The sequence below is a fragment of the Centroberyx affinis genome, unplaced genomic scaffold, assembly GCF_046629955.1.
Source record: "Centroberyx affinis isolate AG114_WGS23_722 - 3 ecotype Tasmania unplaced genomic scaffold, CSIRO-AGI_Caff_v1 ptg003179l_1, whole genome shotgun sequence".
NCBI classification, from domain to species: domain Eukaryota; kingdom Metazoa; phylum Chordata; class Actinopteri; order Beryciformes; family Berycidae; genus Centroberyx; species Centroberyx affinis.
This window is the reverse complement of record NW_027281226.1, coordinates 197,099-220,197: the sequence shown is the minus strand read 5'-3', so window position 1 is coordinate 220,197 and position 23,099 is coordinate 197,099.

Genomic DNA, 23,099 nt, shown 5'->3' with positions numbered 1-23,099 from the left:
AAACAAGGACTCAGCTTGGTTTTACTGTTTGACAAAGGGTAAAATAATCTTTAACAAAATGTTACACTGGAAGTCAAAATGAGACTGACTTTTTAAAGTAAAAAACTCAAACTTTGGGGTTGTAGTAAACTTACTGTAGGTGAACTCGCATTAGAAAAAAAAAAGTCATTTATTCAGTGGTTTTTCTATTCTGATATATTTTAACATAATAATCAACTCTTAGGACAGAGTTGATGAGATTGACACTTGGCCTGTCTCATATATATTTAGCTTATGGTCTGCAATATTACACCAGGCACGTACTGGCAAATAGAGATATGATAAGAATACTGAGAAAACAAACTTTAATTTCTCATGCTTCTGATTATCTTTTTTTTTTTTTTATTATTTTCCATGATGTGCTTATTTACATATCCACTGACTGTGGCCAAGACATCTAGCTAATGAGAAACCATTCCCGTCATTCTCCATCTCCTCTGCTTGGGGCCAGGCTTAGGTTGGCACACTATTTCAAGAAGTGTACATATTGTGTGTTTAATTTCTTTCCAATTGTATTTTTTCCCACCGCATCATTACTTCCTTATCGCTGGCTTGCGTGTCATATCATTTTCTGGAAATTTTAATTCACTATTGTATGGTTAAAATTGCATTAACAGATAGCACACAAGACCTGCATATCTTTTACCAATACATTAGCATACCAGAATGTTCTAGCTGGTTCGGGCTCACTGCTGCCACATGTATATTGTAGGTTTGTCAATTCAGTGTTCCATAAGCATTCACTTCATTACTCTTATTTTGCATCTAAAGATTTTCACAAGATATATCAGCTGCAAACAAGTGAAAATGCAATCCACAGAATATATACATATATCACACCATTAGTAATAAACTTGGCTAAAAACTATCTGCTGTGCAGTACGATGCAATGACTTTGTATTGATGTTTGTGTAAAAGAGACAATATAAATAATGCATTTCATTTGAAATGAAATTGGATTCCCATTCATAGTAAGCAATGCCTTTGTGAGCTGGGACATATTGTCCTCTAATCCCTTCGTTGACTCATCAGGAGCACAGACGGCTGGTGTTGAGTGTGTACACCGTACCTGATTAGTACAATCACTCTACTGCTTCAATAAAAACAATGGAAAAGAGAGGTGGCAGGGCAGCAAAGTGGATTTTAATGGTGCCAACCCTGCATCAGCAGGAGAGAGGGCACAGAGTGTGTGTGTGTTGTGTGTCTGTGTGTGTGTGTGGAGTAGGGGTGAGGGGGAGGTAAGAGAGAAAGAAACAGAGATGAACGTCTCTCTTATGTACACCTTAGGTTGTACACACAAATGTCTTGTCATGCTGTTCAGTAAACAGCTTTCAAGATAATTGCTAGAAAATGAGTGTTGTGAGATCCACTTTTTGTGGGATCACCTGATTGGAGCTAATATATTCACATCAAAATATGGGCAGTATTTAGCCCTGATTTGGCAGTCCCACACAAATTTGAACTCTGGGGGAGCAGAGTTCTTATGTCAGAATTGTTTGTGGTCCTTAATTTGTTCAAAGATCTTGCACTGTGCCCACACTAAGCCTACAGGAATGTAAAAGTATAATACAAAATGTGAATTTTTAAAGAAATCTGTGTTGCTTGTGAGCTCTAAAAAACCAGTCTGCCTCCTGTGATGCAGATTCAGATGTAATGACAGCCTGTCAGTTAGATGGCCCTCTATCTGCTGGGCAATGAACAGGTCAATGGCTCACATTACTCCACACAGCCCACCTGTGTTCTCTCTGGCTTACGTTTGTCACTTTGGAGGCACCATTATCATTTGTGTGTCAGATGTATAAGCGTGGGGCCAGAAAGGCCCACAACCAGATTGCACTTCAGCGTGAGGTTGCACACTGAGGGATATGATGGGATAATACCTTCACTCCAGATGCTCAGCAACACTTACTGTGCTCTTGACTGTTGTTGCAAGCAACCTTCCACCTGCCGAGGGATATTAGCAATATTTGACAAAAGCTGGTATAGCATCAGTTATGAAACCCAAATGGAATATGGAAATATTTGCTGCTACTAAGTTCCAATCTGAGTTACAATTAAGAGAGTGAAGACAGATGACTGCAGTGGATTATACAGCTCCTCATCCAATCAACTGAGCTGTCAACACTGGCTCATTTCAAATGTACTGACACTTGGACAGACTACACCAATGTGCTCATCCACTGCAGGGAGGTAATACAAAGTGGCATCTTCACTTGCAGGGCACAGGAGAGATGTGAAATTACCCATACCACCTGCCCATGGTCTTTGCCATGCTTGCTTTCAACATAATGAATTTCTGCAGGCAGCCTCATGCAAGAGACTTCCACTTCACCACAATGCACAGCTGTAACATTTTAGCAGCAAAACAATTCTGAATAGCCTCATTTGGCAGATAACAGGAAAGAACATTTTGCCACAGAATTTACACTGGAAATTAGTCAAAGTGAGTCATCTTGTCTGAATAAAACTGAACTAGAGATAAAGGGGTCAATTTTGTTACTTGCTGCATTGTCAAAATCCAATGAAAATGTTTTTGCGTATTTTCTAAGAAAAGTGTTGTTCCCAAAGATGTATGATTTACACTCACCCTTACTTACCTCTGACCTCCTTTAACAGTCATGAGAGTAAGATTGTATCATAGCTGGAGACAATTTCCTCAGCTCATTTCAACAATTATTTGGTAGTATATGGTACAGAAAAGCACCAATCAGACTGGATGTGTTGAAAATATCAAGGCCTGAAAGCGTGTTATGGATTGTTCCATAGCGTTAGCTATCAAGTACACTACCTCAGAATATTAGTATGCTGCCGTAGAAGACCTGCCTAAAGTACAACGTGCTGAAGTTGGAGTACAACTTAAGATGCATGTTGTGAACCACCATGCTACGGATCTTGTGAGGAACTCTGGTTACATAGAAAACAGTGGGGAAACGTGCACGAGTGCCTCGGTTTGTCAGTCTGAGCGCTGCCTTAGGACCCTCAATACAGATAAGAAGCAGAAAGCCTGAGGTTCCAGGTGCCTGCTTAGTTATTCAACTTGTGAAAGATAACAACATGTTAGCACAAGATAGAAAACTGTTTAGGGCATTCTCACAATGATACAGGGGCCTTTTCTGTCCTTAATTAATTTCTCCATCTTGGGATAAATTACTTCTCTGGGGTTTTGGGAACGCTTGAGGCTATCAAAACTGTCAGTCATGAGCCAGACTTAGGGGCTGAAAACATTTGTCATGCCCCCTGTGTCTCCTCACTGAAGAAGTACATCCTTCACTCTGCCACTGCTTTCCATCACCTTAATCTAAGCCTAATTAGCACCTAATAGGTCCATTTGTCACACTACAGAAGCATGGAGACTTTTGATAGATTGTGATTAATCTGTTTCAAAATAGCAGTTGTTGTTACTTTGTGGTCTACATTCATTGAGATTTGAGATATCATAGAATAAATATCATTGAAAGGTCAATTATTCAATCAACTAACATGCAAAATATTTTAAAATCACATGGTGCTCTGGGTGCGTGTTCATTTATGCATTCATCTGTTCATGTGTGACACTTTTTGCAGTGCGCAGTGCTTACGGGAATTATGGTATGCATACCATAATTCCGGTAAGCATTCTATGATATTTATTCTATGAGAATCACTGTAAAGGTGGCACTAAGAGTGCTGCATAAGGGAAATACAGTGTGTGCTCATACACCAGGCACTATGGTAGAAGTCAAACTAGCTTCAAACAACTGGAGGCTAGTGCACTGTACATCCACATACCAGCAGATAGCTTTTATAACTGTAGTGGCTGAGTCAATGCATGAATTAAATGTTTTGTTCAGTGATTCTCTTAGTTACAACAACACTGTGTTACCACAGCACTTGTTTGGTGTGAAGTTTTTAAAGTCAATGTAGTTTCACTCACTCCAGTCATGCATGGGTTAGCCCCCTGAGCACGTAAAAAGCGCAAGCACACTTGTTTGTTCATATACCCATAATAAGGTGTCTTTGTACAATTTATGCTGTATGCAATTACTGTATGTATTCATCACTGTCATAATTATGGCAAATGGTAGGCAACCAAAGAATTATATCAGAAATGTACGCCACAAGAGTAGCAGTAATCAACTGCAAAAAAGAGTGGTGGTTATTCAATCCACATTAGACAAGCCTTCTACTTTGTTTGGCTAAGTTATTTGTCAAATAAAGTCAATGTCATATTTTGATATGATCAAAATTTGTACCTTTTCCAGAGGACAAAAAAGACTGATGATGTGTATTTCCTTCAAATGCTAAAAAGGTATCATAAATCTGGATTTTATGGTGTCATAAGCTTTTTTTAAGTAAGGATGGTGAGGGTGGCAATGGCCCAGCACTCAGGAGCATTTGCAGGAAAACCCACAGACTTAATTAAACTACAGTTGTAAAATTGGTGTCAGATGGGAGGTAGAAAATGTATTTGCAGCAGGCTATAAATCATCAGGGATTCCTCATTGACTTCCCCTTTAAGAGACTCAGATGTCCTCTCACTTTCACTTACTGTGATGAGAATGAATTAGGGGAATTGCACAGAGCTGCATACTGTAGTGCCCAGTGAAAGTCCCACCACAAGTGTAAGTACCTGATATACAGTGTAGAATATCCATTGATGGCCTGATGTGAATCTACACAGTCAAGGGAGGTGTATTAAAAATCCCCTATGCTCGAATATTAATCCCCAGAAGAAAATATCAGAGCACGGTAGAATGATGTAGCAATGATTCCCCAGAAACATTTTTGGACAACATTTCCACAGATTGACTGACATGGCCTTGTGAGAGGCACAGCGGCTGGTTAGCCTCCTTTGATCTTGAAGATAAAAAGGATGCTGCATCCTCTTCAAGACACTGGTCAGATAAATACGTCATTTCAAATTGAATGACTCAGCCATCTCCTTGTTCTGAGGAGTAACTGCCAGCAAGCTCATGGTCCTATTACCAGTAAATAAAACGTGTGTGTATTTGATGTTTTAAAAACAAACCTGCTTCATACCTTCAACAGTAATAAGCCGGTGTCCTATTTGCATAATTGGAACAACTTTTTCTCTGAGGAGACTCAATATTAGGGCTCAAAGCAATGAAAAAAATGTTTGTGAACAGAAGTGACATTTAGGCACAGAATAACCTTGCCATCTATCAGTTTTAGCATCAATAAATGAATGGTTGTGGATTTAAACGACACCTGTCAAAACATAAACCCTTGTTTGGGATCCAGCAGTCCTCCTTGCAATGGTACATTTGTGTTTGGTAATACATTCTGAAATGATCAAATAAATATTGTCGTGTTCTTGTTTGATATGCCATTTACCCCCACAAACTCCAGTATAAACCAGTATCCTAGCTCCCAGCAATCACTTCCAACACAAGCCACCAGCCCATACAAACTGCCAGTGTGGGAAATCTAAAACGAAACCTTGACAACACCCAAACACCACTTAACTCATGCCTACCCTGTTACAATTACCAGCATTTCTACATTGCATAAAAAGGAATAGCGAGGCCCGATGTTGACATATTGACTTGTCTCTTTCATTTTCTTTTATCAGTGAAATGTGAGCTCAAATAGTCTCACAACAGCCATCTTTTTGGTATGAGAAGTCAGGTAGAAGCACAAAAGTATACTGTGTAGCACAAATTCAAAGCTATCAAATGATGGTCATCGGCTGCTATGCCCTTTTCGACCAGTGGCTTGTGTATGCAGAGTCCACCGGGAATAAGCCATAATGATAGCTAAATAATAGTTCTTTGCAGTCAACATGGAATTTGATATATAGAGTTGGACGACAGTGTTTGACCCTGGCTAAATCCATGCCATCAGCTTGTTTTGTAACTAGGCGCAGTAATCTGAGAGGAACGAGACAGCATTGTCCTGAACTGAGCCCTTGACCCAGAACAGTATACACAGACAGATGGGCTGTTGACCATACTGTATAGGAAACGCATTGCATAACTGATCCCAATGGACAAGGGTATAAAGGAGAAACCTAGTTCATTAGTTCAACAAATAATGCCATGGAAGGGAAGTCCTTGAAGCGAAACTGAAGCTTCTTTTATAGCACCTTTCTTTGTGCAGGATGACAGCTACAAAGAAAAGTATGTAAGCATTGACAGACAGAAATGCTTTATCAGTGGGTAAGAGGGTTCACTCCTTGAACCAAACCTCTTTGTACATTTGGATTATTCTCCCCGTGTTAGCAAGTGCCTTCTGCAAAGTTACTGTATGTGTGTGAAATAGATTTTGCCATTTTGTTCACCTCTCACAACGGACCACGTGGATTTACAATGAAACAGTATATCATGTGTTCAATTAAGCATATGGCTGCAGTGGTTTCAACTTAGTGATCAAATGTACCATAAAATGCGTCCAATCTTTGAAGATGGTTTTACAGCAGGCCAAAGGGAGGCTGTTAACCTTGGGAGGAAGATTGACAGTGACTTAACAAGACTGCTTCACAGCAAAAGGCCGGCTCTCCATGGAGTCCAGCCACAGTGAGCTGGGGCTTAACAGTTCCTGACACTGAACACATACAAAAACACAAATGACATACAGAGAAAACTTAACACCTGTGCACAGGGGAGATGATAAAAAACTCTTTTAAAGAAATCATTAATTCTGGCTCTTCACATTTCACATATTACTAAGTGTATTTTGCCGTGTGTCCTCTTTGCTGATGCAGATCCTCTTTCCAATGCTTCATCTCTCACACTCTCTCGTCACACTCTATTGGTTGGAGCACTTGCTTATTGCTTGCTTGATTGAGTGCAACAGTGAGGAACCAATAAACAAGCAGTTACTTGACAGGCAATACTGGTGCTGGAATCAGAAATACAAAAAGATGACACTTTTCTTTTTCGGAAATACACACAGTGACTGACAACAATTTTCATTGGGATAAATATAGGCCACTGATACATACACTATCTGGTACCAAAAAAAACCATTTGGTAACTTTTTTATTCATCTCAAAACAATATTGAAAGAGAAAAAAAGTAAATATAAGGGTGACATTCCCTGACCCATCTGAAATGGGAAAGTAATGATGACTGTTGAGAGGCAGGAACCTGGTTAAGGAAGACGAAAAGACAATACGAGACAGAATGGAGGACACAGGAAAGGCAACAGCAGCCAAACAGCCAATTCCATTTTGGGCAGTGTGTGATGCAGACTCAGGGTTTCATGTGTAATGGAGTGGGGTGCTATGAGCCTCGCTGCCAATTAACTCTCATGTCTCACTAGGAAATGAGGGTGCATGGCAGTAGACAGCCTGCCATCTAAAATCTTTCACTTATCTCAGTATTGTGGTTATAACACAAAACAACAATTTAGGAAGAGTGGCCAGTTGCTATAATACTGTATTTCCTAAAGTAACTCAGCACCAAAGTTGCCATTCAAGCCAGTTTTTCAAGATCAGGATGCTCCAAAAGCCTGTTGAAGAAATTACAAGCCTAATTGGGGCTAAATTTGGTCAAAATATTAGCTTAGCTGTGAACAATTTGTCTAAAATCAACTGCTCCGCCACTGAATATGCATGCATCAAATGTGCAACATTCTTGTTTGTATCACACGCTGTATTTCAGCACGGTCCCACTGGTGATAATTCTGCCATATAAATGCTGCACAAATGAGATTTCATTTTCTTGCTAACTTCCAAGTGCCTATTCACAATATGACTATATAAAAAGTAGTGATGCAGAAAAATGCATACAGTTGCTTTTGCATTCAGCAGAGTCAAAAGTATTACCGGTCGTGGCAGTATTTCAGCGGCCTTCTCATCATCCTGTAATAGGCTGCAGGGTGATCACTCAGCAATTTGGGATACACACACCTAACCACAAACACACACACACAGAAACGTAGCCACATCATCAATATCTGCAAAGTCTCTCCCTCCTAGTTCTGTCTGATCCGTATTGCCCAACAGAGACTCTTTGAGTTGACGGGCTACATGTCTGTCTGTCTCCTGTTCCCTGTTATCTCCTTTGCCCTTTGACACTGGGAGGCAACCGCCCAGTAAACAACTAAATCACCTCTGTGGGGTTTTCTCCCCTAACAAAGGCAGAGAGCAGGTGGAGGTGTTTGGGCACAGTGCCATGGGCCCATCTGCTCATGCATGTGAAGCTGCACCAGAATCCCACTGAAGACATAAAAGATGCAAGAGTGACACTGTCCATGCTCCATAATAATCATAACAAAATAAAACAAAAATAAAGTGCTGCATTGAGAAACTGTTCCCTAATGTTTGTTTAATCGGGGGAAGGGGATTCTTTGTTGGCAAGTTGAACCAAGCAATCTCTATGCTGATTCATTTCACATTCAACAATCCCTGAAACAGTTTATTCCACCATGAAGGATCCAGCATCCTATTACAATGAGAGAGCCATCTTTTATGCAAAACACTCATATGATGCGATACACAGGGCTTTGTAGAGAGCTAGTGTCCATGAGACAATGCAATAACTGAACAGATTCAGCCACCCTCATCAAATTTCACGAAATATCATGGCAGAATGAGCATGCAGCATGTGTGTATGCCTGTGTGTGTGTGTGACACTGTATTAGGGAGAGGAAGAGAACATGAAACAGGAAAGAAAAGAAGAGCAAGGAGCCAAAACAACAGAAATTCCAGAAACAGCATGCCTTGGCATATTAGCACAACAGGCGTTCAACCACAACGTATTTAAGCAGATCTGCTAAATACAGCGTTGGTGTTTTAACTGTACTGTAAGACTTTCCCAGTGTGTGGCAAATCCAGAGCAGCACCATCGTTTAATCCCCTGCCTGGTGCTTGGCTGCTCAGTGGAGCAAACTATTATTTCCTGGGCATTACACGTGCCACATCCCCTATTTAAAGTCAATGTAACGTTCTAAATTCAATTTGGGACTTGAGTGCACCTCTTCCGGAAATATTATTCTCCCACATAAGCACCCAGTGAGTTTGTATGTAATGTGTGCAAATCCCATTATTAAGGTAGACTGACGAAGGCCTCAAGGACGGCCTGATTCCCTCTGAGCTATCTGGAGTGCATTTGGAATTGGTGTGATCTGAATGCCAATGGCAGTTAGAGCAGGGTGCCAGCTTGAAAACCAACATCAAAAAAGCTGAAATGGAGTTGACTCGAGTGTGATTATATGCCTTATGTTTGCTCTTTCCACTCAAATTCCATTTTTTGAGGAGAAATATGAAATATAGAGGTGTAGAGGGAATGAGGGCAAAAATAAAAGTTCTTCAGTGATATCTTTTCGGGGACAAGTGCCCGAACTTGATGCTGAATGCTTGTGGGGCTATGAAAAAATTGAGGGGTTTTTTTTCTCGCTTTGTCTCAAATTCATTCGGCACCCAACGACCCGAGAGCCGTTCTCCACCTCTGGATTCCCGATGTCCAATCTGGCACATAAAACCAGCTTGACATTTGTGACCCTGACCCTCGCTATTCTTGACATCCCTCTTTTGGCTGCCCGGTATTGATTAAGAGGTCCCACTTGTATGAGGGCACAGCTGGGGGCCTGATTCTCACTTTCCTCCTTCTCTGACTTCTGACCTCCCTCACCACCCTTGAGAGAGAGAGAGAGAGACGAGAGAGAGAGAGAGAGAGAGAGAGAGAGAGAGAGAGAGAGAGAGAGAGAGAGAGAGAGAGAGAGAGAGAGAGATACTCTTGACGCATTGGTTCCGGGTGGGAATCACCCCAACTGGCCTGCTAACACCATCCTCTATTAGCCTTGCTGTCAAGGTTTTAAAAATGGCTTCCTCAAGCAGATTGCAAACCACTTTTGAGTCCCACTCAAACAAGCCAAACAAGCTCTTCAGTAACCCAAGGACTTCTAACAAACTTTTCATGATGTATTTACCTGCATTTTTGTGATGAAGAGAGTCTTTCAAGCACAGTTAAGAAAAGATCATAGTTACTTCACTTTTCTGGCTGACTATTCTCAAATCCAGAGCACAGTATGGATCCTCAAATTTGCCATGTAGATGTATGGAGAAGATCAAACGTGTATCATAATCATAAAAAAAGATCAAGATGTCCAACCGTAATCGAGCAACCTTAGCAAGTGAATCTCCAGCTGTGATTTATATGGTATAACAGACTTAGTCCTTAACTCAGTATATCTTCATAATAAAATTGTCGCCTAAAGGTCCCTTATCACTTTTGTAACAATATTCCCCTAACTTCATGGGTATTTGCAAGGGAAAGGGAAGACAGAGAGAATAAAAAAAAAATGATAAGAAACAGTGCCAAAAATAGGGATTAGCGTGTTATTTCCATACTGTAGGAGACTTAAAAAGAGCGAGAAAATGGAAGCAAAAATACTTTGAGGAAAGAAAAAAAAAAAGAAGTGCTGCCTTCTCAAGAGTTTTACTTTGCTATTTCAGATTTGTTAGGCTTGACCATGACGAATGAACACCAACGGTTCTTGAAGGTTGTTTTCTTTACAGCTATTTCCCATCCTGCTTTGATTTCTCCTATTTACTTCAAGGACTACAGCAAGCTATGTGGCCAGAGGCCCGTCTTGCCAACACTATCATATCAAACAAATGAATGACCCGTCCAGAGGTCAGACAGGGGGAGTGTGCACTAAACCTCTGCCGGTGGGTGGGATGAAGGGTGGGCTCAAGGGAGCGCAAGAGACAAACAGGCAGAGAGTTTTGAGTGAAAGAGCTCATCCTTCACTGTTAGGCTGGTGAAAGAGACTCACTGTGTAACCAGGCCAAAACTTGCAACAATGGCAGAGCACAGCAAATTTAGTTCAGCCGAAACCTAGCATGTGTACAAGATCTAAGGGATTACTTCATAGTATTAGACAGTAAGCAGATGGTATGGGTGGGTATGGGAAGCGCTGTGCTTTATAGGTACTGACTGAATCACATCAATACCACTGGGCACCAAAAAAATGTAAAGACATCGGGTGCCAACTTTCAATCCTTTCATTGCCAGAGAAATAAATATATCATCAGAGAAAGGCCTTTTATTGCCACTCCTGCAGTTAGTGCTGCTTCAGCTTTATTTGAAATTGGCAAGGCAACGTGAGGTACATATTTACATACAAGGCTATTGGTTACATTCCAGACAGAAAAACTGCCTCTGTGTGCTTTTCCGACTTGGTTAACATTGTCCCTGTCCATAGAGAAAGGCCCGGCCAGTTGAAGATATAGTCGCAAAGCATGAGTCCAACTCAAAACAGCCAGCAATGGCCACATGAGGTCATGACATAGACAGCACTTTAACAGATCTGTTAACATTAGCTATATTTACTTTGTGGCTACTACTTTCTTCAGACAATGGTGCTGCTAATGCTGTTATCTAACAGCAGCTATCAATCAATCTGATTATGCAGAGTCAAACTAAAGTAAGACACTAGGAAAACATCCAATGACATTCACCTACTTGATTTTTAACCCTGGAAAAAATGTAATTGTCGATTTAGCGCCTAAAACATCGATAGTTCAACATATGCACTTACATGTGGAGGTAATGCCTGGTATCATTATCTTCTATCTCAAGCAACACCTAGATATCAGTTAACATCTCAAAAAACATGTTTTAGTGTTTCTGACCCCTTTAAGTAATTTGCTCAAGGGCACCAAGACGGTGGTTGTTTGTGACGGAGGGGAGAGAGTATTTCCAGCAGCCTTCCACTCAAAAGCCTGCTTCTCTAACCTTTAGGCTACTGCCGCCCTCACTGGCAGGTACAGCTGTAATGACACAGACACCCAAGGCCGATTATGATTATGTCTTCCAAAGCATGCTTTACTTCATCTCAGCAGCAATTAGGTTCATTACATTGCAAACTTTGTTACATTTTGTCAATATAAACAGACCCATTTGCTACATAATTTCAGAGAGATGGTAATAGTTCATATATAAATAAACATTTTCTAATGAAATGTTTTGATATGTATTTATTTGTGGAGGAAAATAATTGACTTTATGAAAAACAAACACTTTTATTCACACAAAGTATATTACTATGGAAATGGAGGTCCTGATGAAACTCAGCCTTATTAAATAGTATCAATTAGAAACATGCAGGGACATAATGATGTTCTTTCTCCTGAACTAATCAAATAGCATACAGGGACAGCATGGCTCTGCAAAACAAAGAAGTGCCCTTTGACTATAGACTGACTGAGACTAAGTTTTCTGGCTGATTTTGCAGACATCAGATCCAATTAGTTCACCATGTCAAAGGCCTCAAACAGTGGACTGAGTGAACTGTAATCTTCCTGAAGGTAAGACATCACCTGACCAAACAGCAACACTCAAACTGATACACAGTGATCTAGTCAAGTACAACATACTTTGTTAGTCAGTATGTTACTTGAAATGTTATTTAATGCAAGACATACAGGCAGCCAAGTCAGAAACACTCCTAGTTGAGTAGCTGGATAAAAACTACACTGTGCTTTGGCTGCATGTCACACACTCAGTAATAGACCCACTTAAAGCTCATTGAAATGAAAAACAAGCTTTTGAAATCAGTAACCTGTCATCTGTGTAATATCTGGCACCTCATTCACTTTACACCTCTCAGTCTTGTGGAGCCGATCAAAGCTTCTTTTGGTTCCTCTCCAGCAGTGTAGTACACTTCCCTTTAACCACACAAATCAATAAAAGAACCACGGGAAACTGTAAGCAAGGAGTCAACAGTGCATTATGGAAGGAGTCAACAGTGCATTACCTCCCTTGAATTTAATCATCACTGTGAAAGACTTCCAAGTTTTAAATGACATTGTAGTTAAATGGTCAAAAGCATTTCAAAAATGTACAAGGTTCTCTCTATTAAGAGTACAGTTTCATTTGTTACATACATATAATAAACACAGCAATATATGTACATCATGTTTTGCAGATAATACCATATGGGAACAATATGTATGATGTAATGAGATTTAATATAAAATAAATGCTTTGCATCGGCTAAGCTCTTGCAGGCTTCATTTCTTCCTCTGACACTGTGCTGTGACCTCTAATCTAAGTTACTTCATAAAAAATATGTCTGTTTCTATCATTTAATTTATAAGTAATTTTGTTTTGCTGCCTTTCTGGTAAGTGATGACATAGTTGTAAGAGGAAGGAGTCAAGCAACGACTGCCATTATGTCTTCATGGACTCCAGGAAGCATGCAAAGTGGCTAATTATGTTTGCCTGATTTAATTTTGCCTTGCATTCTCACCAGTCATCTTATGTTCATCCAAGGACATTTAATTGGATTAAACATAAGCTAAGAGAACTGGGATGCTAAATGATACTGTGTTTGATATGTATAGACACGTTTTATTTCCATTGGTCCAAATCAGTGTCACTGTGATTGATCAGTGTTCAGGATATCCTTGGGCTGTCTCATTTCCTACTGGTTGACTTATATAATGGGGTCTGGATGGAGGTCTGTTTTTTCTCTGTTCTAGGATGGCATCTGTTGTGAAACACGTAACATGGCCCAGACAGCTAGTGCAGAGCCAAGTGACCTTTCACAGAATTCGGGATGCAACTAATAGCCTTTCAGTTTCCACTTCAAGGCCAACAAGGGCTTGCAGAGTTAAGGCCAAGTGAACAGAGTTGAACAGAGTGACCCTGCCTCTGCGGATAAATCATCTCTGCACACAATAAGATATGAAAACAAATGAAAGTCGCTAGTGAACATTTTTACTGTTGTCAAAATTCAGTAAATGTAAATGGTGTCTATGTAACATAATAATGGTTATAAAAATGCTTGAGGCCTTTTCCAAGCCCATGTTGACACTGTAGAAGAAAGCAGGTTTATGTGAATGGTTCAGGTTGTGCAGCATGCAGAAACCAACGCACAAAGCCATGTGAGGTTGTCTGCACTCCAGTTTACAGTCAGAGCCAATTCACAGTCGGACTTCAAACTCCAATTGAAACAAACATGTCAGGAAAGCCACAACAGACGTCTAGTTTAGTTTGAACAATGGCTTTCACGATAATTGCATGCAATTTGCCTGATCTCCCAGTATCTGGATAAGTGCTTTACACTAAAGTAAATTTATTATGCGATATATCAGCCTAATATCTGGCTGCTTGATCAAAGACATCAATGAAAAAAAGTAGTTTTTATTCCACTACAATTAAAAAGGTCAGCTCTGGGCTTTATTCTGTTGCTTTGGTTTTGATTGTGTTAATACATTAGGAGGAGGACTGGCACTGTTTGCTATAAATTTGAACCAAGTGAAAATAGGAACAAGTAGATATGATTCTATGTCAGATGTTTTGTGATAACATGTGCCGCAGTACCTTATTGATTCACTCGCTGACATGAAACATGGCCCATGTCACATTGCCTGCCCAACCCATGTTCCACATCACACATCAGATCCCACACTAAGAAGGAAAATTTGTCACTGTTTGAGAATATCCGACGGCAACAACACTAAATTTCACAGAACATTTCTAGTGTCAGGTTTATTAATTGTCGTTCACACTGTGACGCATTGTAGATTTAAAAAGTGAACATTATCACGAGGGTTAGCCTGCCTGTTCCTTCCTGTTGAAAAAGGATAAGTGTATAAAGTGGTAAAAACGCTCTGGTTGTGAGCACTAAGAAAGCCTGATGAAACCTCGCTGGGCTCCCAGAGTGGATTAGCAGAGTTTATCAGCAGCAGCACACTGTGGCACTCACTGCTTGAGCGCTGCTGTGGATAAGAGGCTACAGAGAGGACCGAGTCCTTGGCCTTGGTCAATAACAGCCCTAGGGTGCACAAGGTGCCGGTCAATTAGAAAATGCTGAAACTCTTTCTTGATCAATATATTCACGGTCACAGTCTAATCTGCTATGTATTCTGTAAACACTCCAGTGGTTCACTATATGAAATAAAATTTAGCTTTTATTTGAAATATTTAAATTCTGCTTTGATTTAACATGAGATTATTACTCAGTGCAGAAAAGAGGAAAAATGTAAAACAGAGGAGGAAAGGGAGGGGAAAGAAAATGAGACGAAGGGAAGTAAAATAACTAGCAGTAAGAGTTACAAATACATGGATTCACTGCATTACAGTGTTTCATGAATGATCAAGAGTAAAAAACCACGTATTTCCTAAATATCAAGAGAAAGCTTCTGAAATATATGAATATAATTTTTCATGGAATTCCAGGAGGGATATTTGGGTATCGTGTCAGTCATGCCTGACATTTCAAAAGATGTGATCCTTAAGCTTTATTAGAGAGAATGTGACAGATAGGACAGATAAATTCTCCATGGTTCTGCATTGAACATGAACGTAATTTTATGTCCATATGTCCATGACTGTCAGTATTATCTGTGACAAAATCTTTTTCCCCTAACAGAAAGACTGTTCGGTTTTGAAAGACCAATTAAAATTCATACATTGTAATGGATCACTGGATCTGATACCTCTCTAACAATTCCAACAGCTATTTCTAAAACCTTGTTCCCTTCCCCCATAATGGTAGTCACCGCATTTCATTGGCCACATCATGCAACATTCATTGCAGATGTGAAGGATGTCACTGCCAGTTGTAAGACACTGTTTAGATTTGAGAATGAAAAGCTACAGCTCCCATATGCTTTTCTTCCTGTCCTTTGGGCCATGATGGAGCATCTTGGACCTGCATGTAGACCAAACATGGCTGAGGGCTCTTACCACTGTCAGGTTTGACAAAGACCATCTGGCCCACTACAATATGAGGGTAATGTGTGGCTCAAGAGGATGTAGTTTAAGTCCTTTTCAAGACTATTTTCAATGCGAGAGAGAGTAGAGCAAGAGAGAGAATATAGATACTTATTAAGATAAAACAGAAATGGGAAATCATGTAAAAAGTTTGTGAGCATTTAAACCCTCAATAGATATTTTAATTACTCTGTAAGTTGTTTTTTTTTTAAAGTCGCAACATGTGTTTATTTACATAGTTGGTGATTGCAATGAATGAGATGGGATATTTCTTTTATGGTATAGAGAGAGGTTAAAGAAACACTATATGTGGCATCCAGTGTGTCTTGGTAAACTAAAGTCAAACTATAAGTGGCACGTAGATTACTGCAAAAGCTGGTTAATTTAAAGGTGCGTTAACTAAGATTTTATTGTCCCATAGCACAAACTGACCACATCTGCAGGGGTTTGATATTGTTGTTGATCAATACCAATGAATCAACGATTACTTTGCCAGGTGCTGAGATTTTTTGGATTTCAAAACTCACTTTATGGCGACCTTACACCAAACGACTTTTCAAGAGATTTCACTGTCGCAGACAAATTTCCAATGTCGGAATAAAATCATGAGAGTTTTGCTAGAGTTGTGGCGCGCTCCCGTCATCTCGATCGTTTGGTGTAAGGTGGTCAGAAAACTCAGTCCCAGCTGTCTTAAGTCAGTCTTTTTCTCGTCTTGACGTTCCGATAAAATCAAACATGTTTAATATTATCGAAAGTCTTTAGTCTTGGCTCATGCAAATAGTGAAGTTCAATGACGTGAACATTGTCAACAACCAATGGTTGCGCTCTCTCTGAAGGAAAAAAAGTGGACAGAAATTGCTGTAGCCCTCGAAATCCCCGGTGAGTATGCTACATGCTATAGCTAGCAAGCTAACCACTGTCCCGAACGGGGCTACTTGCAAGCTAACGTTAGCTACTGTAATGTTTGCTATTAGCCTACGAGCTAATCGTACATTTCAGCTGAAGATCGCTAGCTTCAATCATATAAATCTGGCTGCAGTGCTCCCTCTCTCCCTTTCTCTCATACATACAGTACGTGTGTGTGTGTGTATGTAGGAGGGGTATTTGTAGAGGTGTTCACAAGTCAGTCCATGTTTACAATCTATTGGAAAACTCTGAATAGTAGGGGTAACCCTTTTCAAAGTCTTCTAGTGTATGGTAGGCAGTCTTTGCAAAATCTTATACTCTGTGACTAAAAACTCAGTGACTTATGACTCATTGTCTTTAGATGTGAGATGGATGTGAGAGGGTGTCAGACTTTATTACCTCGTCACTAGATGTTTCTGATGGATCTCTCTCATCACTATTGTAAAAATAGGATTTTATTCTTTACGTCAATTATAGCCCACCGTAAACTGTGCCACCTGTCGATGACGCTGCAATTCCTTGGTTGCCAATAGAGGTCGATAAAAGTCATAGTTTACTTAATGCAACTTTAAAATGTAGCCTCTGGTGTAACATTGTTCTGCTGTAGGATCATGAATCATTCAAACCAAAGCTCATCTGCATTACTGGCTGCCATCAGCAGCTGTCTTTGGTTTGTACCTTGAAGGTAAAGTGTTGCACCTTTCCTTTTGTTCTTGTCAGTTCACCCACCTGCCTGTGGCCCTGTTCCAGGAATATGTTCATTCTTTTTTGGCATTTTTACCTTCTACTACATAGTCTACAGTGAAGAGAGAGGGATAACATGCGACAAAGGGCCCATTAACATGCAACATGTATCTGGATATGCTATCCCAATAATGATCAATCTGTTCACATCCTTTGCATTTACATTTAATAATGTATCTATAATTTATATGTGTTCTAGTTGTCTGCCTTCTGTCTGAATCATGAGCTCATCTAATTTTGCATGTGCACGATGCAAAGAGTAGGTGGGGGGGGGTTGGTGGTATTGTCACCAAAAACAAACATGGTGGGTGTCGGGTCATTAGATGTGATACTGTACAGCTGGATTTACTTTACATTTGAGGCGGAGAGGCTTGTCTTCTCTGACTCTTTCGTAGGAGGAAACAGAAATGATGACAGGTTGTTTTTGCCACAACAGTGTTTGCAGCTGCTGTGAACGCTGCTGCAGCGACTCCTTCACCATGGATGAGGGAAAGGAGTGATGACTGTTGAGAGCGGATTGTGCAGGAGTCCTTCAGTGAAGCTGAGTGAATGCAAACTTCATCATGACATTTCTACTTGGCCGGTATACTTTCTCACAAATGTGGACATATGTGAATACTCTGACTGAGATCCAATCACAACGTGTGCTGTGTGCATTTACACTTTGCAGTAGGGCTGGGCGATATGGACAAAATCAAATATCACAATATTTTTGACCAAATACCTCAATATCGATATTGACAAAATTGTAGGGATGACTATTGGTTTGCTTTCACAAAATATTTACACAATGAGATTTTTGATAAATAATCATCAGTAATGTGGATATAATGACTAAGTGGGTAAAGGCAAATAATAGAACAGCTAGAACAGTCTGGTAAGTTCAGAAAATGACATCACTTTACTGTAATGCAGCCTTTAAAACCAGGAAAAGACACTTATGCCATATCACGATATTACGATATCCAAAATATAAGACGATATCTAGTCTCATATCACGATATCGATATAATATTGATATATCGCCCAGCCCTACTTTGCAGTGCCATGTGTTTTTCCTTATTTAGATAAGCTATCCAGATACAGATTGCATTTTGTTTTAAGATCTTTTTTTATTGAGGCATTTTTGCCTTTATTAGATGCTGAGAGAGACAGGAAAGACTGGGAGAGAGAGGGGGATGACATGCGACAAAGGTCCTGGGACGGGTTCAAACCCAGGACTTTGCGTTAACATGGTATGCGCCTTAGACCACAGAGCCACTATGACACCTCCAGATTGGATTTTAAAGGATAATTCCAGTTATTTTCAACCTGGGCCTTGTTTTCTGTTACTTTTAGCCATTGCGCTGACCATTTCTGATCAAAATTCCATCAATTACTTCACTGTAGAGCTACATAAGTCTTTTTCCGAATTAATCGGCATAATGGCAAAAAACTAGGAAAATGAGGCCCGAGTTGAAAATAACCAGATTATCCTTTAACAACAGGTGTTAATGGGGTTAAAGATCCTATGCCTGGGGTACAAACCCACAAAGTTGTGGTTACAGTACATGGTGTGCACCTCCACCAACTAAACCACCAGGACGCCCCAGAACATGCTCATTCTTAATGGACCGATTGGTTTAGGTTCAGGTTCGAAGCTAAGAAACTACTGCAGAAGTAATTGTAGCATCACGGTCGCTGGAAATTTGGTGGAAACATTTTGTTGAACATGCAGATTCTAAATTAAATTAAACATGAAATGAGCCCCCTCCCCATTTGTTCCTCTCTCTCCATTACTTTGAAGTACTCAGTGTTTTAAAGAGCACATTTTCTAAAAATGGATACAATTAAACAGCATTATCTGAGCTTAGATAGAACTGAGCTAGATAAAACAGTCATTTTCTTAAATAGCATTTTTTCTGCTATGATTTTATATAGACTAGTGCAGTGCCTGTTCGCCCCGCTGCTGCACAGAACGCTGTTCGCTTGTTTATTCAAAGTTTATTAATATTAAACGTGTCACGTGTCCAAATTGCACCAAATCCGACACTGCACTTTCAAGGGTCCCCAGCAATACACCCGCCAAGTGTGAAGTCGACTGAACGAATGGTTCTCGAGATATGCGAAGGACACACAGACAGACAGAGATTCCTTGCTTTATAGTATGATATTGAAAAGAGCAGCTCGGTTTAGAAGCCTGTGGGAACTGCTTGGAAACAGCACACTGTAAAAAATGTCTGTAGAAAATACGGTAAAAAACTGTGAAATAGCAACAGTAAAAGACCGTAAAATCCGAAATGGTATATCACCGTAGTAAATACATTGAATTACCGTAAACAAAGAAACAGTACATAACTGTAATTTTGATGGTCATAATATGTATAAAACACATAATTTTACCATAAAAAATGTAAAAATTGTAAAATTAATGGGAAAATACCGTAATGTCAAAAGCATGTAATTACCCTAAAATTTACGGTATTATTCAGTTTAAATTACAGATTTTGCTGATGCGTACATTTAAATTTAGGGCCTAGCCTACTACAGTATAAAACCATTAACCATTCAGCACAAACATACCTTAATTTCTTTTTTAAAGATTTATTATCAGCATTTTATGCTTTATTAGACAGATATAGTGAGAGAGAGAGCAAGGGGAAGACATGCAGCAAGGGCCCACCGGCCGGATTCGAACCTCTGTCACTGCAGGAAGGACTGAGCCTGAAATATGTTCTATATTGTTGATTTAAAGGAAAAACTTTTTCTTTTTAAATATAATAATGATTTTATGAAATGTCCTTATGGATCTAATCTTACACTTATTACACTTAATGCAATGGAAAACTAGCCTATAGCTTGTCTTTTATATTGTCATATACCAAAAACACAGTGATTAGATTTTCCATAGCATACTATTATTTTAATTTTTTTCATCATCACAATTAGCCTACATAGGTTATGCCTAAGACAACTGAATAGAACAAAGAACATTTTAAAAGAAAAGATGTGCAAGCACAAAAAAACGGGCTTATCATGTAGGCTAGCTCTCTAAAATACTCAAAATATACACTGTGTACAAGCAAATTATGAAAATTTGTGTGCATTATAACGTTACAGATATGAGATGAGCACCGATCTCATCCGGTCGGTGGCTCTCCACCACACAGCCAGATTGCACAGCCAGTAGCTCCAGTCAGACCCGCGGTCGACAGGACCTTTGTCAAATGTGCTAGAAGTAGGTTGAAAAAGAGGGGACTACTTTGTAAATCCGGTTTCAAAACAATAGCACCCCTCGTGTTCATAATGTTTTCTGCTTTTATTTTGAAAACAAACGGAGGTGTTTATTTTGTATCGTGGCTAACTTGAGTGAGAACGCACAGGCGTTTTCTTTATTATCATTATTATTTTACTCGTTTTTAGTGTAGGGTGCACAACCAGACACCAGTAAATCTAGCCTGCGTTACCCGTAGCCCTTGATGCTTAAAAATTACTTCAGAGTACAGGGTAACTTATTGCTAATTGAGAGGGTGAGAGTGAGTGAGAGACTCTAACACACTTAACCTTTGACTCCATTTTACTGTTATCAGCGCCATTTATGAGCGCCCTGTGGAGACCACACACCGTGCTGACTGGGACGTAAAACCTGTTCTTGAGGTAGGCTAAGCGTACATGCAGATTTTTAATTTTTTTCAATTTCTTGACGGTTCGTTTGTGTTTGTGTAACGTTGAAGAACTATATCCAAGTTTGCTAAGTCAGGAGTACATTTGCACACTGATTTTTCGTTGTGCACGCATTAGGCAGTTCAGTCGAGGCGATTCTGAACAGCCATATTGTTTCTGTCTTTTCAACCTCTGAACTGCTGACGCACAGGCCTTTTCCTTATTTTAACGATTTTGTGGCGTAGGATGCCGTCGCTCTTGATGCTCATAAAATTACTTTAGAGTACAGGGTAACTTAATTGTTAATTTGAGAGAGTGAGATTAAGTGAGACTCCGACAGACACGTCGCTTTTGACTCCATTTTATTGACTGTTAGCGCCATTTTCCGGCGCCCAGCCTTGAACTTCTGTCGAGACTAGCCTACACACACAGTCCTGACTCCTGGGGACATACATTTAAAATCGTTATTCTTGAGGTAACCAAGTCTGCAGATTTTGAGTTCTTTTTCAATTTCTTGAAGGTTGGTTTTGGTTTCTGTCAAATTAAAGCTACTTAAGTTACGTTTGCTCGGTCAGGTCTTTTTGTTTTGCCTTGCAAAATTCAACATTTAACTTTTCTGTTGAACATTAACTTCGTTAGCAACTTGAAATAGTTGCCCAAATTGGCTAAGGAAATGTATAATTGTAATTTCTGTGGCAAGTCGGTTAAGACACTGAGAGGCTACGTGCTTCATTGCAAACTTCATCGAAATGAACCACGTTGTTTATTCAAGTGCATCGAAGCTGGTTGCAAGCAGACATTTAATAGATATGGAGCATTTAAGGCTCATTTTTACCGCAGGCACAATGTATCTGCTCCCAACAATGTTACTGCCGGGGCGACCGCTTTTAAATGCGTGATGGCTTTGTGTGAACGTCAGTGTCAAGACAGGAAAGCTCTAATAGCTCACTTGAAGGAGCATATTATGGAAGGGCAAGCTGTGAATTGTCCAGTAAGAGGATGCACAAATGTTTTCAAAGTCAAATCGTCATTTACTGCCCACATGTCAAGGAAACACGGAGATTTTGCTTCCCAGTCATCATCTGTTCCTACTGAATCAGTTGACTTTGGCCCTCCAGTGTTTGAGGCAGGTACAGAAACGGGCGAGGATGAAGGTGATATGGATATGTCACAAGATTTCAGTGATCTTTTTCTAAGAAATGTCTCTTTATTCTACTTGAAATTGCAGGGGCAGTTTCTACTGCCTGCATCGACCATACAGATCATTGTTGAGGAAATGCAGAACATACATGAGTTGGGTCAGACATATAGTTTGAATAAACTTACATCAGTACTAAAAAATGACACATCATTATCAGATGAGGACATCAACAAAGTTTGTGAGTCTGTCAGAGAATCTGATCTGTTCTCTGCATGTCATACAGGGCCAATGAGGACAGCATACTTGAGAGCTCAGACTTTCAAAAAAAAGTTCAACTATGTGGAGCCTAAAAAAATGTTTTTAGGGAAAGATGAGAACAGGACAGATAGGTTTGCCTATTATGTGCCCGTGAGAGAGACTTTGAAATGTTTGTTAGAGTCTGAACTGTGGCAGAAATCAGGAGAGTACTCGGCTGAGTCTCCCTCAGATGTTCTAAGTGACATTAGTGATGGTCAGATATTCAAATCCAATGATTTTTTTGGTCAAAATCCATCAAGTCTCAAACTAGTACTCTACCAAGACGCCTTTGAGGTTGTTAACCCTTTAGGCTCTGCAAAGACAAGACATAAGGTATTAGCTGTCTATGCATCTGTTGCTAACTTGCCACTTCATGTACGGTCAGACACAGACCACATGTCACTTGTGTTACTGTGCAGAGAGAAGGATTTCAAAAAATTTGGGCATGCTAAGGTTTTCTCTGAATTACTAGCAGACTTGAAGGAATTGGAGGAGAATGGGATTGTACTATCAGATGAAACAGTAGTCAAAGGAACCTTGTATTGCATTGCTGGAGACAATTTGGGCTCGCACTGTATTGGAGGCTTCTCTGAAAATTTCAGTCGCTCAGAATACTTCTGTAGATATTGCCTAATCACCCGATCTGAATTTCAGGGTGA